This window comes from Petaurus breviceps, unplaced genomic scaffold (genome assembly GCF_028583685.1).
Source record: "Petaurus breviceps papuanus isolate PSGF00001 unplaced genomic scaffold, PetGlider_PUasm1.0 37, whole genome shotgun sequence".
Lineage (NCBI taxonomy): Eukaryota > Metazoa > Chordata > Mammalia > Diprotodontia > Petauridae > Petaurus > Petaurus breviceps.
Genome location: NW_027186296.1, coordinates 8,079,315 through 8,098,683, shown reverse-complemented (window position 1 = coordinate 8,098,683; position 19,369 = coordinate 8,079,315). Strand labels below are relative to the sequence as shown.

At 38.5% G+C, this 19,369-nt stretch overlaps 1 protein-coding gene and 1 non-coding gene across 2 annotated transcripts in view; both read left to right on the top strand.

Annotated features, from left to right (window-relative positions):
* RNASE12 (ribonuclease A family member 12 (inactive)) overlaps positions 1–19,369 on the top strand; it is a 54,481-nt gene that overhangs the window by 3,094 nt on the left and 32,018 nt on the right. The window lies entirely within an intron of this gene.
* Positions 5,026–5,097, top strand: TRNAP-AGG (transfer RNA proline (anticodon AGG)). The gene has a single exon. It is a non-coding gene; the product is annotated as a tRNA-Pro (tRNA).

The window sequence follows — 19,369 nt, the reverse complement described above, 5'->3', positions numbered from 1 at the left end:
ATCGTTTCCGTGTTCCCAAAGTGTTATTTTTCTGCAAAGCTCTCTAACTGTGGCATGTATCCAGTGTGCTAGACTCCTCTCCCAGCAAGCCCATCTAAATCTGACACTAAGTAACTATAAAGATAGGAAGAAAATTAAGTTGGCCGTGTTTTAACATTCTCCCTAGATGTCTTGCCTCATTAATGATAACAATGTATATAGTGCTTTGTAAATCTTAAAAGCACATTTCTCAGAATAATCGCAGTTAGATAAGATTAGGTAACAATGATGAAGAAACTGAGTTACAGTTACAGTTATGAGGACTATTTATCAGAGCCACAACTCAAACTCAAGTTTTCACCCCAAGTCCAATCATTTTTTCCATACTACAGAACATTGCTTCCTCTAATTCATGGTCTTCATAATGTCATTCTGGACAGGAATTGCCAATGCCTGTCTTTTTATTTGGAAGTTTAGCCAGTTTACGTCTCATGTCTTTAATGTGTGTGTGTGTGTGTGTGTGTGTGTTTTAATGATAGACCCACTTGAAACATGAATTTTACTTGTGCCTTTCAGAAGCCAAATTTTTATCTTTTGTTTAGTCTGAAATGGTTGGAATTTCATTCCAGTTAGGACAGGATTTCATGGCAGGCTATTAGAGACAAGGAAGGAATTGCTAAGCATTTATTAAGCACCTACTTCGTGCCAGGTATTGTACTAAGCTCTTTATAAATGTTACTTCACAACCCTGCAAAGTTGGTGCTGGCATCATCTTCATTTTACAGTGAGGAAAGGAGGCTGTTGGAGATTAAGTGACTTGCCAGGAGTTAGTAAGTGTCTGAGACCAGATCTGATCTGAGAATCTCCTAACTCTAGCCCCAGTACTCTATTCACTATGCATCCACTTAGTTGCATCTAAATGGTCTGATAATCAGACTACATAGGTTACCACATATTCTGCCTACAGAGTTTAAAAAAAAATCATTTTCTGGGATAAGCTCCATAAATCTCTCGCTAGTGCCACCTCTTCTTAAATAGATCATACTAGGCTTGCTCCTGTTGTATATTCTCTATGCATGAATGCAAATTAATGGTGAGGCACTTCATAATATTGTTTGGAATATAAATACTCAAATGTAGTATAATCACAGTAGAGCGTAAGCTCCCTGAAAGAAGGGGTATCTTCCTTTGTGGTTTTTGCTATCCAGTCCTCAGGATCTACTACAGTACTTTACCCATAGCAGTTGTTTAATAAATACTTTTGAAAATGAAATGAATTAGTTATTGTACTTCCCTCATTCACTTCTCCAACCTCTCACTTCAGTCATTTTACTTCTCTGCCCCTGGTTTCTGGGTCTATCTATCCAACAGTAGCTACATCAAAAGAGCCATCAAAGGGTTGACTGAGGCCAAATTTGAACTCAGGTCCTCCTGACTCCAGGACCGGGGCTCTATTCACTGAGCCACCTAGCTGCCCCTTTGACATTCATTTTTAACTTCTATCCCTCATACACAGGCTCCACCTTCACCCAACAGTTAGATGAGCTGAGTGGAGCCAAGGAGGGAGTCCCTCTATTATAAAGGAAACACTGCCTTAATGGATATTTTTTCCCTCTTTTTCTTCCTAAAACATAATCTAGAGTTGATGGTGAGAGACTGGTTTTCTTTCCTTTTTGTTTTTTGTTTTTGGCATACCTCTGTACTCCAGTTTTCTGAAAGGAAGGAAAACACATATCTGATGGAAACAATCAGCATTGCCTCAAGTGGATGGATATTACTAATGATGTCTCCTGTGGGGAGAATCAGGTTTGGTGTTCTAAGAGTGTTTGTTATTTTTCACTTAGGGTGAGTAAGGCCACAAGTTCACATCCCCATGAAGCTCTGTCTTGTCCTTAATGTTGAATTCCCTAGATTGAAAATTTTTCCACGTCTTCCACCTTATCTCCAATAGATTGTAAGCATTCTTGAGTCCAAAGACTATTTTTGTTCACTTTTGTATCCACAAGCCTAATACAATATTTGACATATAATTCATGCTCAATAAATGCTTTTTGAGTGAATGGTGAATGAAGGCCACCAAGAAGATGACAGTTTATTCTCACACATGTGTTGCAGAGGATGAGGAAGTAAACAATTCTGTGAACAACTCCACAAAATCCTACTAAATCAGCATATATTTTAATGCTAGGTGACTTCAATGCAAAGGTAAGCCTGGGGGACAGAGAGTGGAAGAGAATTAAAATATATTGGGGGTGGTTCTAGAGTAAGAAACAACAGGCTACAAAGGCTTGTAAACTCCCTAGAAACCTCATGCTATATATTATAAGTATCTTCTTCAAGAAGATATTTAAGAGGCACTAGACATGGTAAATATTGAATAGCAACACAAAAAATGAAATTGAGTGCACCATAATAGAAAGAAAATTACTCATCACTGATGTGGTAGCCATTGTGAAATCTGCTGTCTCTGTACCTTGGAATTGTGGGGGAAAGATAAAGAAGAAGAAACAAAATCAAGAATACTTAGTTTGCAATTAAAATAGCTCTAATCTGATGTATGTCATTAATAGATAAAAGAACAGACATGGATATGTATTAACACAATTTTGAAGGGAAGTTTAACAAATAAAAATGAATTCTGCAAGGAGGACAAAAGACCTTAGAAATTGTCTTTGCTAGCAAATATTTTATCTTCTTATCGAGTCCAGATGTATGAAAATAAACAGAAACACTATTTAGAAAACAAACTCATTTGTAATATCTTACAGAGGCAGGTGGTCGTAGATTACAAACATTACTTCTTCATAAAGCACTAAAAAGTGAGGAGGAAAAAAAATCAGGTTTAGAGGAGAGAGAGAGACAGACAGAGAAAGAGAGAGAGAGAGAGGGAGAAAGAGAGAGAGACACAGAGAGAGAGACAGAGAGAGAGAGAGAGACAGAGACAGAGAGAGACAGACAGAGACAGAGACAGAGAGACAGAGAGAGACACAGAGAGAGGCAGAGAGAGAGACAGAGACAGAGAGAGAGAGAGACAGAGAGAGACAGAGGGGGAGATGGTGGTGGGTAGAATTGACTAGACTTTGCAACTGATTGGATATTGGGAGGATATTCATTTAAAAAATGGAAAAAAAGGTCAAAGATAACTCTGAGATTTCAAATTTTGCAGGCTATAAAAATGGTGGCTTCTTCAACCAAGATAGGGATGTTTTAAGAAGAAGAGGGAGGCTAACAGCGAGTGGGAAACAGCATAGAAAGATTATAGGTTTGGAAATGAGATAAGGGAAAAAGACTTCCTCTACCTCTGTTTTGTGGGACCCCAGATTTTTTTTTCTCAGATTGGGAATAATGAAGAGGAAAGATGATGGCAGAAGGGGAAGGAATCAAATTAGGTAGAGAGAAGTATGGGTCAGCACTCCAAAATGGCATTGTAGGGCCAGTTTTTCTTATTTCAGTCCCTGTATGATCTAATTTGAGGAGTGTCTGAAGCTGACCCCTAAATACTTCCTGCAATCAAACCATTAGGAAGTCCACTGACTCGGATTTTCTAGGATTCTCTGAGCATTCATTCTACCAATGCTATTCTTCTTACATTCTCAGCTCCTAATTCTGAAATAGTTCTAAGTAAATAGATGCTGTGACTTGATACACATGGTCCTATGTTCCTGGTGGCCTACATTCTCCACCACCACCATTCTCAGTTCCCTTCCACAAACCTCCCAGGTGCACTGGAGCCTGGATGAGGACTTTAAGTTGACTGTGAGGGTTACAGATCCCATAATTCGGAAACCCAGTTATTTCAAAATATCCACAATTTTGTCTATGTGAGAGTACAACCTCTGCAAGTCTCAGTAGATAGTTTAATAGGTTGCTGCGGCCCCTCTTGATAAGTTTTCTGATTTATTTACAGAGGTTTTGACATATATTTTATAAGCTTGAAAAGTCTTTACTTTCCAGTCTGGAGCTATACACCATAGCTGGAGCTCCACTAATACACCCTGACACATTGACACAGAATGCAGTTGGAAGTCCAAACCACATTGAGAAGAGAATACTTTCATTCAAGGTAATAATTAATAAAATCCCAAGGAGTTTCGAATAGTTGAGACTCTAAAACCTAATAGAACAGTATTTGAGTCCAAGCTCTCAGGCTGGACATTTTGATCAAGGACCTTCCATCCCTCTGCCACAGTACAATCTAAAGTACCATAGCTTAGTTATATGCACATACACAACTTTTTGACTAGTTTTCTATTTGGTTTTGTTTGGCATTCATAACTGTATAGTAACTTTCATATGGCGACCAGTGGGATTGGTTGAAAAAGTTCATGTTGACAGAATTCAGAATTTCCTGTTAGAGAAAGAGCAGAAAAAAACACAGCACAGAGAGTTGCAGGTGGGCCGTGAAGAGTTGGGAGGAAGGAGAAAGTGGAAGAAAGAAGTTTCTCTCCATCTTGGAGCCAGTAAATATCTGGGATGGATTCTGGTTCTAGTGGGATTGAAGATAAAAGAGGAACAGATTGAAAAAGGTGCATTCAGCGGTACTGAGGACTGGAGTCTTCTTCCCCTGCACAAAGACCACAGGCCTAGAAACGACCTGAACATGTCATTTTAGTCTTTCAATTCTCTGACCTTCAGGCAGAAAAAACAAGACTTCCAAAACCACTTTATCGGTAAAGGCCACAAAACACAGTGTTACACTCCCTTCTCTTTTCTCAGTATCTTCTCCCTTATTAGTTATACCTCCTTAGGATCTTTTCTCCCCAAAATGCAACTCTCTTTTGGATTTATTCCATGCTCAAGTCATTTGTATCTTTATCGCACTCCGAAATTTAAACACACACACGTAGTTGGGGGCGGGAAATCACAATTCAGAAAGTTTCTAAACAAGTTTCTGTGTGTTTGGTTGCGTGGAGCTTAATCGCAGTTTGTCCGGTAGGGGGCTCCCAGTCCCTAACTGTTTTAAAGTTTTCTCTTAAATCAGAAAAGTTTAACGTGGCTGAAAACTTCGATCTGAATTTAAAATACCCTATCCCTTTTTTAAAGTGTGGCTCGTTGGTCTAGGGGTATGATTCTCGCTTAGGGTGCGAGAGGTTCCGGGTTCAAATCCCGGACGAGCCCTTTTGTCTTAGAAATCCCTGCATAGGACGTATGTTTTACATAGCAAAGGTCGAAGATACAAAGCATTTATATTTTTCTCAATTTCCCATATAAGAAAAAACAAAACTAACGTTTTTCCGAGGATACTTTGGATCTCAAACCATTGATGTGTAAAATATACATGTATTCATTATTATTTTTTACCAGCAGTGCTGTGTGTAAAACATATAAAAAAACAATTTGTACTCTACAATACTTAACAGATATGGTCCAAGCAGCAAAATATCGTTATTCATTGAACTTTAGTTTACATGCATAAAGTACTTAGTATATTCAATTCTCCATTCCAGGTTCTGGGAATACAAAAAGCTAAAATAAATCAGTCCCTGTCATCTAGGAGCTTATGATCTTTGCAGAGAAGGATGCAACTTGTTTTCATGGGTTAAAAAAAAAAAACCCAAACCTATTTGATAAATTATAGGTTCCATACTTTGCAGTAGACAAAGTAGATGGTACAGGGTGTCCCAAACGTGTTAGTGCAGTTTGGGATTTTAATAGCTTGTAATCTGTACAATACCACACCATATACAGTCATTGTTTCCACACATGACAATTTATTTTATTTGTCTTCCAAGCCTCTAGTCCTTCTCCTGGTAACTAATCTTGTCAAGATGAAAACATTCATGCACTTTATTTAGGGAAGAAGGACAAATATTTATGATTCCTTACAACTTTTCATTTTCCTTCATCATACAGAAGATACTATGAAGAAATGTTGTATATTTGAATGAATATTGTATTTGCTCTATTCTCAGTCTTGCTGACATCTGTCTTAGGAAAACGGATCTCCTATTAGGCTAACAAAATTATGTGTCACCCAACTTTGCAATCTATGGTTTTGGAAAGAAGTCTATTTCTTTCCATATGTGGAAGTGGTATAATATAAGTACTTCCACCCTGCCTACCCCACCTCTCCCCCCACTCGGTTCCCCCCCCCCACACACACACACACACAAATTTGTGAAGTTCTAGGTTCTTGGGAAACTTTGGGAGCGAACCAGATAACACTTTTGAATTTTTTTTCCTGCCATTTTCAGTCTCCTCTTTGACCTCCAAGGCCTAACTCTAGCTCATACCTCCTATTAGAGCACTCACTCCTGCTAAGTATCTTATTTTCTAGAGGTCTTTAAACCACCAGACCTTCAGATTTCATCCAGACATCCTTTTGTGTGTGTGTGATTTTTAAGTGATAATTCCATCTGCTATCAAAACCTAGGACTCAGTACTCTCTGAGCAGATTTAATTACAAGCAAGATGATTAAGATTGTCCCTCAGCTCTATCACTCACTGAAAGGATTCCCATTTCTGTGCTAGACCAAAATTCAGAAAGCAAGTAGCATTGTGAAGGTAAAACTCCCATTATTTCCTATGAGATCTGGATTTCTCTTTCCTCAGAGATGAACCCAGAGCTCAAAGTTAACTTCTATTCCAGGACATCTGAAAAGAAGTTTTGTTTTGCTTTTTGAAGCAATCCATGAAGTTTACTTGTGATGTTTTGTGGGGTCTTCCAACTATTTCTTCAAAGATTAGGTCCTATTCTATCCTCAGTTCACTGCTCCAGAGTCACAAAGAGTGCAGCTGCTGGATTCTTGGACAATAGGGATCAAGAGAAAATGCAGGAAATTCTTAACCCCTCCCCATCCTGTGGTCACAGTTCGGACTAGATTTCAGTCAGGTAATCAGCTTCACAGGAGCATGGGGTGGGGGGAACAAGGAAGGATTTTTTAAATGTTTTTGTGTGTACATGTTTAAATATTAAAAATACTGAACTCTCTGTGATGTGAGATGGCATACGTGGCCCAAACCCTTAAGTTGGCAAATTTCTGCTTTTTTCATGGCTGATATGTTGGGGAACTATATGCATGGACCATTATCATGTTTCCCTACTATGCTGTTAGGATGGCTTAACATAATTTGAAGAGCTGGGGGCAGGTGCGGGGGAGGGTGAGGGGAGGGTGTACCTGAGCATCAGAAGACCCTAAGCCTCTTCTGGAACTCTGATTAGAGTGAAGATATTCCAGAAGACTTTTGAATCAAAGTTGACATTTTTCCTTAGGGAATATAAATTGTTGCCAAGTCTTTGAAATGCTCTTCTTCTTAGGCACAATGTTGCTATATAAAAGAGTTATACTTCCTTTATAATATGGAATGAAGTTCAAAATTTAAAGACCTTCTGTTCTACTGGAGACAAAGGATACAAAGTGACATTTTTTTTTCTTTCGTGTGTGGGCTCTCTCTCTCACTGTCTTTCTGTCCCTATCTTTCTCTATGTGTGTCTGTGTCTCTCTCTGTCTCTCATTGATTCTCCCTTGAAAAGCAGGTCAAGGCAGAGAGTTTCTTGAAGTATCCATGGGCCCCAAACAAACTGGGACCTTCCAGTTCAGGATTTTGACAGGTACTAGGTTCATTTCCATGATAGTCAATGTTTAGAATAGACTATTGACAAGAACAAGAAAGAGAAGAAAATATGATTAGATTTGAGAAACTGCTCACATACCCAATGCCAATTTAAAGGGAGGTAAATTGAATATTTTATGGCACTAAGAGCATTAAATTTGTGGGAGTTGGCTGAGAGAATCTGAGCTATCTGTCTGGTAAGGGTAGGTGCAGAACACCAGATGGGAAGTGACTTTGCAACAATTAGATAAGGTGGGTGAGGGAAAAAACATTTATTAAGCACCTAATATGTGCCAGGCACAGTGCAAAGCACTTTACTGATATTATCTTATTTGAATATAGGAACTGGGGGAATATGGTGGGTGAGTATGTGCTGCCCATGGAGCTTAGATTCTCTTTCTCCTTCAAAATGAGTAAACTTTGAAGTATGTAGGAATTAAAAAAAAATAAGCATCTACTATGGGCAGAACCCAATGGCTTTAGGTACTGAGGGAGGAGTTAAGTTTAACTACAGCATGGTCCCTATCCTCATAGAGTCTATGATCTCATAGAGGATTGGGGGGGGGGATTATGCAATGTTCTGTCATAAATGCATCAAAAGGTATAAAAAAATACTAAAGTGTGTGTGGGAGGGTGGAGGGATTCCTACACCATAAAGGGTGTGTGAGAATCATAGCTGGCTTCAGGAAGGAGGCAATAGTTAGACTGTTGTCAGCTTATAGATCCATAGATGTAGACCTCAAAGGGACCTCAGAGGCCATCTGATCCACCTTATTCATTTTTAAAATGGGGAAACTAAGACCTAAGAGATTATGACTTGTTCAATGTCATGCAAGTGGTTAATATCTATGAATCGTATACACACACAAACCACACACTCTGCCCCTAATGCAAGATGTCAGTAAAACCTCCGGAGTCCCCCTTCTCTTTTAAGTTACCACTTTTTTCTCTTAGTACTTATTTGTATGCAGTTTCCAGGTTCTTATCTTTTCAGGGGACAGAGGATGTTATGGCTTAAAGCTAGTTATGGATATATACTTGGATAGATAGGATAGAATCACATTGTGGATAACTTACATGTCAGGAAAAGATAAATGCATTTATTAAGCATTTTCTAAGGGTCAGGCATAGTACTAAGCACCAGGGATACAAACAGAAGCAAGTAAGAGAGTTCCTGTCCTTGAGGAGCTTACATTAAAGGCACATAGAGAAACAGTTAGGTGAGGATATGTCCAGGAAGTGGTATGGAGGTCTGATTTCCAGCAAGTCAAGGCTAAAACTTACTTTACCTATCAGAGTTGGAAGGACCAAAGGGTTGACTTCATGACTGCCGTTGGTGAAGGGAGAGAAGAGGAAATGAAGATACTGGCTAGAATTCAGGAAGTGGGGTTTTAACTTGATATGGTGATAGGAAATAGATAAACACTAAGAAGAGACATAGGGTAATTCAGGAGGTAGAGGACCTTATGGGGGACAAGAAAAGGAGAATGTCTTCTCTTATGGCAGAATTGTATATTTTCTGAAGGAGAGTTTGGTGAATGGGCTGGAGATGGGCTACAGTGATAGTTAGACTCTCTAAAAGATACTCTCTATCTATAAACTCTCTAAAGATACTACTACTGTTCCCTTCCTCCTGGAGAGGAGTCTATAGGAAGAAAACTCATAAGGCTTTAGGCAAATTACTTCCATTTGATAAGACTGAGTCATTCTGTATTAAGGACATAGATGTGTGTATAGGAAGATGAAAGAGAGGAAGGCTTGATCATGATGGCAGTTTAGAGAAGATAGTTGTTAGGCAAAGGACTAACCCATAAGTAACAAAGTCTCCTGAGACCTTATGCCTAATACAGAGCTCTAAGGGGGAAACATGAGGTGACCCAGGGAGAAACTAATATATTAAATTTATGGGTTAATTTTTTTTTCTTTCTTTCTTTTTCTTTTTTTTTTCTTTTTGGAGGGCAATTGGGTTTAAGTAACTTGCCCAAGGTCACACAGCTAGGGGGTTTTTTTTGTTTGTTTTGTTTGTGTGTGTTAAGTGTCTGAGGCTGGATCCAAACTCAGGTCCTCCTGACTCCAGAGCCAGCACTAGCCACCCCTATGGGTTAATTTCTAATGAATTAGAAAATCTTTCTCCATTTTTTGTATTTTTTGTACTATATACCTGGATAGAGACCCTGTGGTTATCACTTGGAAAGTTAGAAGAGAATGAGGCAGGCAAAGCCAACATAGTGGAGTAAAGGCTCACCTGAGCTCTCCCAAATTCCCTTCCAAAAAACTTTAAAAGAATTCCTCAAAATGAATTCTGGAGAAGAATTTTCCAGGCCAAAACAACTTAGAAGGTCAGCAAAAGTGACCTTAGAAGGTCACTTACTGGAGGGAGAATAGAGCACAGTCCAGTGCAAGCCAAGAGCAGGCCTAGAGGGTGACAGTGGAAACTTTTGGAGATTCCAGCTGTAAGTCCAAGCAAGGTGGGATTTTTGTTGTTTTCTTTTTGAAGTTCAGTTTCCCAGGCTTGGGTTAAATAGTAAACATCTGAAGGATTGATCTCTTTTGAACCCTGATAATTCACAGCTGTTCTGAATCAAGTAGGTTTCATGTCTTCTGACCCTGAGACAATCAAAGGTCCAGTCTTTGTTACATGTTCTGGGAGGTTGGCATTTTGCTTTAGGGGTTCGCTCATGAGAAGGATCTTTTGATTTCCTGGTTGAGACTGAGTAGTCATATGTTCAGAGCCCCCTGACTGCTTAGATATCTGTGCTTCCTCAATACAGTGATATATGTAAAGTGTATAGTAATATTGTTATGTTCAAATAGCTGGAGCCCTCTCTACTGGTCTTTGTGCTAATTTCTTTGCTTGTATTTTCTACATTCACTTCTTTCTCTGTAATTAAAAGTAGGGTTGTTAACACCTTTTTGAGCAGTCTTTCCTTTAAAAGCAGATCAAAGAACCTGTGCTAGCAGGTCACCCCGTGTGCTAGGTGTGCTAGGGTGCTTGCTGTTACACCAGCCCACAGACTGTAAGGGGGTCAGAAAATTGGTCAAAGAGAGATTACAGGGGACTGATTCTTTGCTGGCACTAAGCTCAGGATTCTGGTGCATCGCTCATACACAGTTCTGGGTTGCAGAGGGCAAGGAGGAACACTAGTAGGAGAGAGGTCCCTTGTCACAGTTCCAGAGTGGGAAAAGAGTGCTTCTGGTCACTCAAAGACCAGAGCACAAGCCAGAAGAGTAGTGAGTACCCCTCTCCTTAGATCAAACCAACTTGGAAGAACTGAAAACTCACAGGTTCCCAGAACTAGTTCTCATAACAACAGCATAAAAAGCCTGATGCTTGGGACTGTGCCCTCTCTAATCTAGGATCAGAGCCAAACTTGAGCATAAAGTTAAAAGTTAAGAAATAGGCTGGAAAAATAAATAAAAAAAGGGGAAGAATCTGACCATAGAAAGTCACTATGGTGACAGAGAAGTTCAAAACACAAACTTGGAAGAAAACACTAAAATCAAAGCAGCAACGTGCAAAACCACAAAGAAAAATGTAAATTGGTCTCAGGAACTGGAAGAGTCCAAAAATAATTTTAAAAATCAAATAAGAGAGATAGAGGAAATTTTGGGGAAAGAAATGAGAGTGATGCAAGAAAATTATGGGAAAAAAATCAACAGCAAGGTTTTTAAAAAGGCACAAAAATCCACTGAAGAGAAGAACTTAAAAAGCAGAATTGGTGAAATGGGAAAAAAAATTTAAATCACTGAAGAAAATAACTCCTTAAAGAATAGAATTGACCAAATGGAAAAGGAGGTACAAAATCTCACTGAAGAAAATAATTCCTTAAAAATTAGAATTGGGCAAGGGAAAACTAATGATTCTATGAGACATCAAGAGACAATAAGACATAAATCATTAGCATTTCTACATATTACCAATGAAGTCTAACAGCAAAGGACAGAAAAAGAAATTCCATTTAAAGTAATGGTAGATAATGTAAAATACTTGAGAATCTCCCTTCCAAGACAAACCCAGGAGCTATATGAACAAAACTACAAAACGCTTTTCACACAAATAAAGTTAGAGCTATATAAGTGGAGAAATATCAATTGTCATGGGTAGGCCAAGCCAATATAATTAAAATGACAATTCTACCAAATATAATCTATACAGTGCCTTACCAATCAAACTATCAAAAAAATTTTATAGGGCTAGAAAAAAATAATAACAAACTTTATCTGGAAGAACAAAAGGTCAAGAATGTCAAGGGAATTAATTTTTTTTAAATATGAAGAAAGGTAGCATAGTCATGCCATATCTCAAACAGTATTATAAAGTGGTAATCATCAAAAAAATCTGATACTGGCTCAGAAATAAAGTGATGGAAATGTGGAATAGATCAGGTACACAATACACAATAGTAAATAACCATAGTAACCTAGTGTCTGATAAGACCAAATATTCAATCTTTTGGGACAAGAACTCATTATTTGATAAAAACTACTAGGAAAATTTGAAAGCAGTTTGGTAAAAACTAATTATAGATTGGTTTCTCATACCCATATGCCAAGATAAAGTCAAAATGGATACATTATTTAGACATAAAGGGTGATACACATAGGTAAATTAAGGGAACATGGAATATACCTATGGATAAGGAAAAAATGTTCAAACAAGAAATAGAGAGCATTACACATATAAAATGGATAATTTTGATTATATAAATTTTTTAAAATTTGCACAAATAAAATCAATGCAGCCAAGATTAGAAGGAAAGCCAAAAACTGGCATGGGGGTGTCTATGTATATTTTTACAGCAAATCTCTCTGATAAAGGCCCCATTTCTCAAATATATAGAGAACTGAGTCAAATTTATAAGAATCTGAGTCATTCCCCAATTGATAAATGGTCAAAGGATATGAACAAGCAGTTTTCAGAAGAAGAAATCAAAGCTATCTGTAGTCACATGGAAAAAAACTGCTCTAAATCACTATTGATGGAGAAATACAAATTAAAACAACTCTGAGGTGCCACCTCACACCTATCAGACAGGCTAATATGATAGAAAAGGAAAATGACCAATATTGTAAAGGATATAGGAAAATTGGGACAGTAATGCATTGTTAATGGAGTTGTGAAATGATCCAACCAAACTAGGGAGCAGTTTGGAATTATGTCCAAAAGATCATAAAACTTTACATGCCCTTTAACCCAGCAATACAATTACTAGGTCTTTACCCTGAAAAGATTTTTTTTTAAAAAGGGCAGGGAGGAAAGGACCTATATGTGCAAATATTTATAATAGCTCTGTTTATGGTGGCAAAGAATTGTAAATATAGGGAACACCCTTCAATTGGGGAATGGCTGAACAAGTTGTGCTATATGATTATGATGGTATACTGTTGTGCTTTAAGAAATGATGAGAAGGATGCTTTCAGAAAAACCTGGAAAGACTTACATGAACTGATATAAAGTGAAGTGAGCAGAGCCCAAAGAACAGTGTACATAGAAACAGGAATATTGTACAATGATCAGCTGTGACTGACTTAGCTATTCTCAGCAATACAATGATCCAAGACAATTCTGAAGAACTTATGATGAAAAATGCTATCCACCTTCAGAAAAAGAACCAAAGGACTCTGAATACAGATTGAGGCATGCTTTAAAAAAAAACAATTAAAAAATTTCTTTTTTGGGGGGAGGGAAGGAGGGACCTATGTTTTCTTTCACAGAATGACTGATATGGAAACATGTTTTGCATGATGGCACATGTATAACATATCAAATTGCTTGCCTTTTGGTGGGGAGAAGGAGGGAGGAAATGTAGAACGAAACATTTTTTAAATGAATGTTAAAAATTGTTTTTACATGTAACTAGGAAAAAAACATTTTGGAAAAAATAAATACCCTAGGAAAGGTAAAAGAATCCTATAATAATGTGTTGCCAATGGACAAGATTAACACCGGGCTATAGACTATACATCATTATTTGTGTTGGATACATGTTTATATCTACAGTAACTGTGCCACTGAAACAATGCAATATTACAGATGGAAAAGACTTTTAAGTGTAGTAGGATTTCCAAGACAAAGGAAATTATTGAAGGCTGAAGTAATCAGGAAAGATTTCATATAGGAGATGATACAATCTGGGCCTTGAAGGATAAATAGGAACTGAGTAAGGGAGTGGGGCTTTTCAGGTGAGAAGGGAAGGGTATTTCAGGTGAGAAGAACATGAACCAAGCCACAGAGGTAACAATAACCACAGCTTATCCAGGGGATGGCAGATCTTCTGACTTGATTAGGGGACAGATACAAGCTGGGACAGATTGTGTGAGGCCACATTAGGGATGCCTTGAAGGGGAGATTGAGGAGTTAAAGATGAATTGTTAAATAATTACTGAGCTGGGACTAGAGCCTAGGTGTTCTGGTCACCCATCCAGTTCCATTTCCACTGTAACATGCTGTTTTTAAGAAATGTGTTTTATAAGATGGAGATGCTGGCATCTTCATGTTCTTAGATCATCTCTTTTTCCTTCTCTTTTTACCTTTTGAGCAACTGGAGAGAATAAATGGTGATTACGTGAAAGTACATTTGGTGATAACTGGGTCAGGTAATGGGGGAAGACAGAGAAAGAAAAGAAAAAGAATGAAAAGATCAGCCAGAGAAGAGTGGTAAACAAGGAAAGGTGGGTGACCCTGGAGATTTTGCCAGAATGCGATGTAGAAGAAATGGTACCTAAAATAGGAAAATTCTCAAGATTCATAGCGACTGATTCTCACCTTGCCTGAAAAAGAGTAACCTGGATGGCTATGCCATAGAGCGCACAATGACATTTAGAACACCAAGAAGTCGGAGAGAGGCTAAAAAAAGAGCCAATTCTTTCCCTCTCTAACTGTCAGGGAGAAGCAGGCCAAAAATAGGATGTGTGTGTGTGTGTGTGTGTGTGTGTGTGTGTGTGTGTGTGTGTGTGTGAGAGAGACAGACACAGAGACACACACAGGGGAGGGGGACAGAGAGAAATGGAGGGGGGGGGGGGGGCAGAGAGAGAGAGAAAGAGAAAAAGAAAGAGGGGGGGGGAGAGAGAGAGAGAGAGAGAGAGAGAGAGAGAGAGAGAGAGAGAGAGAGAGAGAGAGAGAGCATGTATTTGAGTTTCATATTAAGCCTCATACTCCAGAATGTAAGGGGCTCTGGCTATTTCCTTTGGGGAAATGGTTGTTCATTCTAGGGTCTCTTTTTTTCTCCCTTTAAAAAAGCTTTCTTTTATAATCTTGAGATAACAGAAACTAGCACATTCATAGATCATCTTTGACAATGTCTCCCCATTGTGGAAGAAGCTTGGGAACCTGCTACAAGAAACTTGTGATGACATGTAGTAGATACAAGACAAGATAGTTGAGCATGCATAGTCTCTAGCTGTTTCTGTTCTTTTAACCACCTGATTAGTAAAAGCCTTTTCAATAGACTGCATAGCTGGAACTGGAGGTTCCTCCAAAAAGGCATTGTGGATCAGAGCCTCTGTCTTTTTCTCTTGGTTGCTCTTCTCTTGGTCTGACTCTTTCACTGACATTGAGGGACAATGCTATAAGGGGAAAGAGAGTTGAACTCTCTCCACTTAGGCTGACATGTGGCCTTTAAAAAGGACTTTGGTCATTTTTCCCCAGAGTTTATTCTTTTGCATTTTAGGTAAAGAAGATAAATCTTGATATAATGTTTACTCTGAGGTGTGACACACTCTGAAACAGTTTGTGGCTAGACCATAAGAAAATCTCACACAAAAGCAACAAAAAACTGATGTGTGTTGATGCATTTCTGATGTTACTTAGAAGTAATCAGGGTTCTGGTGAGAATAATAAGGATGTGGCTTCACATTCTGAATTTAGAAATCCTTTAACTCTGCCTCTTTACTAAGTACAAGATGTCCCAAAAGATTTATTGTAGTTTTAACAGCTTTTAACTTTTACTCTTCAAAATACAGTGTTCTAAGATCTATGGTCTTTTAGTTAAGAAGCTTCTGGGTTTTGTGTAATTCTGATTGTAGGTGCATAGTGTTTAAATTGTTTTTTTTTTCTTATTGCTTGTAATATTTTCTCCTTAACCTGGTCACTTCCTGGCTTTGAAACTTTGTCTATGATATTCCTGTAAGTTTTCATCCTAAGATAGGAGTAGGGAACCTGCAGCTTTAAGGTCATATGTGACCTTCTAAGTCCTCAAGTGCAGCCTTTTGACTGAATCTAAGACCTTAAGGTTTCAGGTTCCCCATACCTGTGACCTAAGAGCTCTTTCAGGTAATGATTAGTGGGTTTTTTTTTTCTATTCTTACTTTACCCTCTTGCTCTAGAATTTCAGAACATTTTTCCTTAATAAATTCTTGTAATATTATATCAAGATTCTTTTTGATCTTAACTTTCACTTAATCCAATGATTCTTTTATTGTCTCTCCTTGATCTGTTCTCCAAATCTTTTGTTTTTCTAATAAGATGCTTCACATTCATTTTTCCCCCTTTTTAAAATTTTTTTTTATTATTTCTTGGTATCTTAAAATATTCACTTTTCCTTGCCCAATCCTAGTTTTCAAGGAGTTATTTTCTTCCTTAAGTTCTTGGATCTCTATTTCCAATTGGTTTACTCTTTTCATAATTTTCTTGATTTTCTTGGATTACTCTATTTTCTTCCTTAATTTTTCCTTGATCTCTCTTATTTGATTTTTGAAGTCCTTTTTAAGCTCTTCTAAGAATTCTTTTGGGGCTTGTGACCATTTGATGCTTCTCTTTGAGGTAGTACTGACTTTTTTTTTACTTTACTATCTTCCTCTGAGTATGAACCTAGATCTTCTTTACCTTCATAGTAGATGTTTATGTTCAGGTTGTTTCTCCTTTGCTTACTCATTTTTATTTTTGTTCTATTTTGTTTTGAAGCTTATTGCCATAATCAGGTTCTAGACACGAGTTGTGGGTAACGGTGCCCCAGGTCTCAGGCCTTTCGTATTGTTATTTTCTGAACTCTGTCCAGAGGCCAACCTGGAGCACTTCTCTCTACTCCTAAGCCATGGCTAGGCCCCCAGCCATGCTGTTCCACAAACATTCTTGCTCCCTGTAGTCCCTGCAGTGGCTGCAAACTTTAGCTCTCCCTTGTGCTCTGGTACCAAAACCAGAGACTCTGCTCTCCTGCAAGGGCCCACTGCTAATAGGACCCCTACCCCTCTGCTACCACACTCACTGGGCATGTGTTCATTCCTTCTTGCCCACAGTTATAGCTGTAATGCCAAGCAAAGGCAACTTCCCAAGGTTCAAAATACCAGCATAGGTGCTATCCATTTTATTCAGTGAAAAATTAGGAACAGAGAAAATCAAAATATAACATCATTCAAAATACAGCATTTACCAAGTGTAATTCAATAATCTCCAAGTACTATCCCACCCCTGGACATTACATTCATTTAATCAATCACAAAGTCCCTCTTCTAAATACTACTCCACCCCTAGGCTGTACATTCATTTAGTCCATCACAAAGCCCTTCTCAAATGGAGATTAGTTTCCAATCATAAGTAAAGTACATTCATTTGTTCAATCTCAGAGTACAAAAAAGTAAAAAGTTCCCCACCCTTGGATTACAACTGAATAGGCCATCTACCCCAGAGTTACAACTTAAGCTTAAGGACAGCATCTAATACCCAAAGAGAGGTCTTTTCTTCATCTTGACCCGAGGCAAGTTCTCAGCAATCTTTGTTCTGGGGGAGACAAAATTTATCAAGGCCACAAGATACATTGCCAGTGTCTTCATTAATTCATTCTCTGTCTGCAGAACATTCTCAGGAGCTCTGAACCAACAGCAAGGTTCCAACACTTCTGCAACAACAGCACTGTCCTTCACCAGTGGACAAATCTGGCAAAACAACATCAAAACAGACAGACAAAGTATCAACATAACAGCCATGTCTCCTCAGTCCTTGGCAGCTCAGGGTGGCAGCTCTCAAAAGTCCTGGGCAATTCAAAGTGGCCCTCAGCAATCCTCTCAGTCTCTCTCTGCCTCCAAGGTGCTGCTTCCAAAAAGTTCTTCTGCCTCTCTCTTTTCTTGTGTCTCCCTAAATTTACGTCACTGGCTCCTCTCAGTTCCTCTCTTTTTTGAGGTCAACAAGTCCATCCCACAAGTGGGATTCACAAGCTCTGGGTTTTAACACAATCAAGCAAAAACCAAGCCAATGCAAGGGGATCTTTAAATTCCATTACTATTACAATAGCCCATGACCAGGTCTAGTCAGCACCACTGTGGCTGCTGTCCCAAGACAGTGGAGGGTCCTTCAATCTTCCCCTACTCAACTTGCTAGGCTTTCCAGTGTATCATCCTGACCTTTACTTACCATGCTACATTATATTGGGTATTCCAAAAGTCTCAGTGTAGTTTTAAGCTTTAATAGCTTAAATAGCTTAAGCTTCAATCGCCTTTTAGGTCATCTGACCCCCACACTGTCTGTGAGGTGAAAGTTCCTGAGGCTGACCCAGCTGGCCAAGGGCTTGTTTGTTGATTCAGCTGAAAGTTGACCTGGAAGTGTCTGCACTTCTATGGAGTCAAACCTCCACTCCTGGAAATAGAATCTTTCTTGAGGTCCTCTCAAGTAGTGTTAGGAGAACAACTGCTTTACCCCAACTTTTGTTTATTTTTGCTGCTCTGCATTCACTTTGAAGTGATGTTCTTTATTGTTTGTAAAGGAAATTTAGAGAGCCTAGAATTTTCTGATCTATTCCACCATCTTTCCAGAATCCTCCCTCTTAACTATATTTTGAAACCAAGCAAATAATAAACTATAGAGATTCTTATGTGTGGATTAGTGGTCCTGTTTCTATTTGAGTTTGGCACCATTGCTTTGAAGTCTGGAAACTTTCTCCAGTGTTGAGTAGTCAAACTGAGGCTGTGAAGAAACTTTAGTCCCTTTGTTCATTGTATGACCACCTGTTTAAGGGGGAAGTTTTTTAAGTCTCCAACCAAGGTTTGGGAGAGAAGATTCCTATCTCTATGAAAATAGACCCAATGTCAATCATGGGGATGAGTTGAATTTTCTCTTTCCAATCCCCTTCCATTTCTCCCTCCTTTGTTCTTTCCACCAATTAAAATACTCAAACGTCTCAAAACAGGAAAAGCTTGTAGCTGATGTCACTGAGGACCGGGAGATCTGAATATTGTAAACATTCCATGATACTGATAAAGTATTCTTTGACAAACAGGTCTGAAATACAGGCCCACAGTGATGACTTGTATTGGTTCCCTATATCAACGAAATCACAGTTCCATTTTCTGTCTCTATAATGTGTATAGTGAAAACTATAAGAATAGCTAAAACATGATTTCATTGATATAGAAGCAGAGGCCACTAATCATAGATAAAGATCCCTGTGGGCCTAGTATTGACTTAGAAAATCACATATTACCAACATCTATGTCCTATTGTATTTTTATTTATATTGTTAACTATTTTTCAATTAAATTTTAATCTGGTTCTGGCTGCATCCTGGAGTATTATGGGCTATGGCCTGTAGTCCTCATGTCTGATGCCTCTGCCTTCAAGCACTGAGTCTGTGACTTGTCTAGGATGACAAAACAAGTGTGTGTCCAGGGACAGGTTTGAACCCGAGCCTTCCTGGCTCCAAGCCATACCTCCTCTTATTTACACATAATAGCACGTTAAACTGCATAGAGTTTATAAGTGGATGAATGAAATTCAGCAGAAAGGTAAAAAGTTATAGGGCCTTCCATAAACTTAAAAGTTGAATGAAAAGCAAGAATACAATTTCTTTACTCTCCAAGCCATTCTTATAAGGAGGATGAATAGAACTAAATCCAAGTATTGAGCTTA